Source organism: Scyliorhinus torazame, chromosome 12, assembly GCF_047496885.1.
Source record: "Scyliorhinus torazame isolate Kashiwa2021f chromosome 12, sScyTor2.1, whole genome shotgun sequence".
NCBI classification, from domain to species: Eukaryota; Metazoa; Chordata; class Chondrichthyes; order Carcharhiniformes; family Scyliorhinidae; genus Scyliorhinus; species Scyliorhinus torazame.
The window spans coordinates 105,685,347-105,691,367 of record NC_092718.1 but is presented as its reverse complement, the minus strand read 5'-3'; the positions used below and the strand labels follow the sequence as shown (position 1 = coordinate 105,691,367).

Genomic DNA, 6,021 nt, shown 5'->3' with positions numbered 1-6,021 from the left:
ACTTTGGCTGGAATTTTCTGGCCGTTCACGCCAGCGAGATCTCCTGGTCGCCCGATTGGCGTACCCACCGCGGGTTTCCGGCAGTGAATGGAGCATGCAACAGAAAACCCCGTTGAGAATGCCGGGACCGGAAGATCCTGCCACCAGCCCACCATCATGAAACACCGGGATTCTCCAGTCCCCAGCCCCGTGCTTCTCGACCATGCGCCATTCGCTGGCGGTGGGAATCTCTCTTCCTGCTGCTTGTCAATGGAATTTCCCGCTGAAGCCACCCCACACTGCTGGGAAACCCGTGGGCAGGGGTGCGTTGCCAATGGTAACAGAAAATCCCAATGGCCGGAGAATTCTGACCTATGTCCTTTATTCCACATAATTCCAAGCATTTTTTCACACTAAAAATAAGAAGTAATTTTAATAAAATAACATTGCAACACAAGTATTCATTATTACATTTTCCAGCAATATAAATTAAATAGGAACACAGGAATGCAATATAACGTTTTCCATTATCCACTCGTTTATAATAAATTGGAACACATTATGAGCAGCACGGTAGCACAGCGGTTAGCATTGTTGCTTCACAACGCCAGGGTCCCGGGATCGATTCCCAGCTTGGGTCACTGTCTGTGACATTCTCCCCGTGTCTGCGTGGGTTTCCCCGGCTGTTCCAGTTTTCTACCACAAGTCCTGCCCACGGGTTTCCCAGCAGTGTGGGGTGGCTTCAGCGGGAAATTCCATTGACAAGCAGCAGGAAGAGAGATTCCCACCGCCAGTGAATGGTGCATGGTCGAGAAGCACGGGGTTGGGGACTGGAGAATCCCGGTGTTTCATGATGGTGGGCTGGTGGCAGGATCTTCCGGTCCCGGCATTCTCAACGGGGCTTTCTGTTGCATGCACTGCCGGAAACCCGCGGTGGGTACGCCAATCGGATGACTGGAAGATCCCGCTGCTTGTTAGGTGAATTGGACATTCTGAATTCTCCCTCAGTGTACCTGAACCGGCACTGGAGTGTGGCAACGAGAGGATTTTCACATAACTTCATTGCAGTGTTAATGTAAGCCTACTAGTGATTCTAATAAAGATTATTATTATAAAACGGGAAGAGATGGAATGAATGTTGAGAAATCTAGAGATCTTCCACCTCAGATTCTCAATGAGTTGGGATTCAAAAGGTTTCTTCACATCTCAAAGCCACTATACGACCGAAAGAAAGAACCTTATTGGTGAATTATAAGGAAAAATGTTCATATGCTCTAGACTTTATTCTTATGCACTCTCGAGTGCCTTACATTGAATTTACCCGTACAGTGTGGCCAACCTTGAGTACAGGAAAGACTACCGACAATGTGCATGCACTTTTCTGCAAGCAGTAATGAGCACAATCATTTAGGAAATAGGACAGATTATTTCCTCATCCTGAAGCCTACTGTGCTTGCTCCAAGACTAGAGGTATACCTTCAGCACATGGAAAGTGCTAAGCTCGCAATCTAAACAACATTTGTACATTACGTAAAACCCAAAACCTGAGCCCACTCACAGGCTCCACCTCAGTGCCTGGTGACAAGAGCAGTCCCTAGTTGAACTACATGTACATTTCCTGTACAGCTCACACCAAATTTTGCAGTTTTATGTGGAAGGGGCAAGTGGAAAATAGGGACCAATTCATTACATATCCTCATCCAGTTGAAAAGATCCTACTTGTTGCTTTAATTTAAATTAAACATTGACATAAAGAACAAAACAATGAAGTTGAAAGAACTAAGAGAAAGATAGCATCAAGGTGAGAGCATGAGAGGGAGGGAGACAGACAGAGCAAGAGCGAGGGATAGATAGAGATAGCGAGCAATGGCGGCACAGTAGTACAGTAGTTAGCACTGCTGGTCCACAGAGCCAAATACCCGGGTTTGATTGCCAGCTTGGGTCACTGTCTGTGCTCAGTCTGCACGTTCTCACCGTGTCTGTGTGGGTTTCCTCCAGCTGTTCGGGTTTCCTCCCACAAGTCCTGAAAGACGTGCTGTTAGGTGAATTGGACACTGAATTCCCTCTCCGTGTACCCGAACATTGCCGTAGTGTGGCAACTGGGGGATTTTCACAGTGCCTTCATTGCAGTGTTAATGTAACCTACTTGTGACACAAATAAAGATTATTATTATTATTCAACAATAAATATTAAATTATCCAGTAGTTTAAATTAAATCAGAACATAGGGATTCAATATTAAATATTCAATTATGCAGTAATTTAAATCAACTTGGAACATTGGGATTCATTATTAAATTATCCAGTAATATAAATTAAATTGGAGTGTAGGGGGTCAATATTAAATATTAAATTATCCGGTAGTTCAAATTAAATATGAACACAGGTATTCAACAATAAATATTAAAGTATCCAGTTAGTTCAATTAGATAGGAACATAGGCATTCAATATTAAATTATCCGGCAATTTAAAATTAAATTGGAGTGTAGTGATTCTACAATAAATATTAAATTATCGAGCAATTTAAATTAAATTGTCGTGTAGGAATTCAACAATAAATATTAAATTATCCAGTAATTTAAATTAAATAGGAGTATAGGGATTCAATATTAAAGTTAAATTATCCAGTAATTTAATATACACAGAAACATGGAGATTCAAGATTAAATATTACATTTTACAGTAACGTAAATTAAATAGGAATTCAATATTAAATAGTACATTATCCAACAATTTAAATAAATAGGACTGCAGGGAATGTACAGTAAATTAAATCAGACCAGAGATTCAATATCAAATATTAAATTATGCAGTAATTTAAAGTAAATAGGAACACAGAGATTCAATATTAAATATTAATTTATCTATGAATTTAAATAGGAACACAAAGATTGAATACTAAATGATCCAATAACATAAATTAAGTAGGAATGTAGAGATTCTATATTAAACATTAAAGCCCCAGTCATCTAAATTAAGTAGGAACACAGATATTCAATATTAAATATTAAATTATCCAATAGTTTAAATTAAGAAGGAACAGAGATTGAATATTAAATTATCCTGTATTTTAAATTGGAAATGGAAATACGGTATTAAATATTAATTTATCCATTAATTTTAATAGGGACACAGAAATTGAATATTAAATTATCCAATAATTTAAATTAAGTGGGAATGTAGAGATTCTATATTAAATATTAAATTATCCAATCATTTAAATTAAATAGGAGTATAGGGATTCAATATTAAAGTTAAATTATCCAGTAATTTAATTTACACACAAACATGGAGATTCAAGATTAAATATTACATTTTACAGTAACGTAAATTAAATAGGAATTCAATATTAAATAGTACATTATCCAACAATTTAAATAAATAGGACTGCAGGGAATGTGCAGTAAATTAAATCAGACCAGAGATTCAATATCAAATATTAAATTATGCAGTAATTTAAAGTAAATAGGAACACAGAGATTCAATATTAAATATTAATTTATCTATGAATTTAAATAGGAACACAAAGATTGAATACTAAATGATCCAATAACATAAATTAAGTAGGAATGTAGAGATTCTATATTAAATATTAAATTATCCAATCATTTAAATTAAATAGGAGTATAGGGATTCAATATTAAAGTTAAATTATCCGGTAATTTAATTTACACACAAACATGGAGATTCAAGATTAAATATTACATTTTACAGTAATGTAAATTAAATAGGAATTCAATATTAAATATTACATTATCCAACAATTTAAATAAATAGGACTGCAGGGAATGTACAGTAAATTAAATCAGACCAGAGATTCAATATCAAATATTAAATTATGCAGTAATTTAAAGTAAATAGGAACACAGAGATTCAATATTAAATATTAATTTATCTATGAATTTAAATAGGAACACAAAGATTGAATACTAAATGATCCAATAACATAAATTAAGTAGGAATATAGAGATTCTGTATTAAATATTAAAGCTCCAGTCATCTAAATTAAGTAGGAACACAGATATTCAATATTAAATATTAAATTATCCAATAGTTTAAATTAAGAAAGAACAGAGATTGAATATTAAATTATCCTGTATTTTAAATTGGAAATGGAAATACGGTATTAAATATTAATTTATCCATTAATTTTAATAGGAACACAGAAATTGAATATTAGATTATCCAATAATTTAAATTGAGTGGGAATGTAGAGATTCTATATTAAATATTAAATTATCCAGTCATTTAAATTAAGGAGGAACACAGAAATTCAATATTAATTGTTAAATTACCCAACAATTTAAATTAAATAGGAACATAGAGATTCAATATTAAGTATCAAATTATCCAGTAATTTAAATTAATTAGGAATGTAGAGATTCAGTGGTAAATGCTAAATTATCCAGCAATTTAAATTAAGAAGGAGCTTAGGGATTCAACAATAAATACTAAATTATCCAGTAATTTAAATTAATTAGGAATGCAGAGATTCGATTGTGAATACTAAATTACCAGCAATTTAAATTAAGTAGGAGCTGAGGGCTTCAACAATAAATATTAAATTATCCAGTAACTTAAATTAAATAGGAGCTTAGGGATTCAACAATAAATATTAAATTATCCAGTAATTTAAATAAAATAGGAACGTAGGGGTTCAATATTAAATAGGAGTACAGAGATTCAACATTGAAAATTAAATTACCCAGCAATTTAAATTAAATGGGAACACAGAGAGACAACATTAATTATTAAATCATCCAGTAATTTGAATCAAATAGTAATATATATATTTGTGTGATTTTTTTAAAATTAAGGGGCAATTTAGTGCAGCCAAGCCACCTATCTTTCACATCTTCGGATTTTGGAGGTGAAGCCCACTCAAACACGGAGAATCAAATAGTAATATAGAGATTCAATGTTAAATATAAAATTTTCAGGGCAGCAGGGTGGCGCAGTGGGTTAACCCTGCTGCCTCACGGCGCCGAGGTCCCAGGTTCGATCCCGGCTCTGGGTCACTGTCCGTGTGGCGTTTGCACATTCTCCCCATGTTTGCGTGGGTTTCGCCCCACAACCCAAAGATGTGCAGGGTAGGTGGATTGGCCACGATAAATTACCCCTTAATTGGAAAAAATGAATTGGGTACTCTAAATCTATTTTTTTTTAAATTTAAGTAACATTTTCCAGGAATTTAAATTAAATAGGACTGTAGGGATTGAATTTTACGTATTAAATTATCCAGTAATTTAAATTAATTAAATATGTATGAAGTGGTTCGATATTTAATAATCCAGTAATTTGAATTAAGAATGCAGGAACAAATTCAATGTTAAATAATTCTAAAGCACACATCAAAAGTTAAATGAACTTACTCCGCTCACTGTTACATTTCTTCCAATTGGACGATCATTTTGGTTAAAGTTACCTTTAAACTTTATTTCAAGATTCAATCCGGATTAAGTCACAGATTAAACAGTGACAACAACAAATCAGATAGTGAGTTTGCAACACACCATTCAGATAGAACCATTCACTGAGCCGGGAACCCGAGGGTCCATGAAGTGAACAGTTGGAAAAGATAATACAAATTCACCAAGAGATTCTGCTTCAAGCCGTATCCATTGTGCGTGTCCAGATTACTTCCATTTTAACATCATTTTGTGAGGTGCTTGGCAGCACTGCTGTTTAAACATAAAACATTTTTTTAAACAACAAAACGATTTGCTGCAATGCTCTAAATGTGGAAATATCATCAGTTAATTGAGTCGAGCACATTGGTTCAACTACAGACCGGGCAATTCTTGAAACGAGAGAAAAAATAATGAGTAATAGCGAGAGACTTTGACACAAAGTTTGAATCGTTAACTTTGGTACTTGGCACGCGAATGACAAAGAATGCAAGTGGCAGGTCAGACAAAGGTGAACACAGAACCACTTATCAATACAGTTATTCAAAACTCTTCTCTCAGGACTGACCCTCTGACAGTGCAGTGATCTGTCAGTACTGGCTTTCTGACAGCGCAGCACTCCCTCAGTACTGA

General features: G+C 34.6%; 1 long non-coding RNA gene across 1 annotated transcript; it reads right to left on the bottom strand.

Annotated features, from left to right (window-relative positions):
* Positions 1 to 241: 241 nt before the first annotated feature.
* Positions 242 to 5,761, bottom strand: LOC140387219 (uncharacterized). Its single transcript, XR_011933785.1, has 3 exons — positions 5,353 to 5,761; positions 1,954 to 2,124; positions 242 to 392 (listed from the first exon to the last, which is right to left on the bottom strand). It is a non-coding gene; the product is annotated as an uncharacterized lncRNA (long non-coding RNA).
* Positions 5,762 to 6,021: the final 260 nt, after the last annotated feature.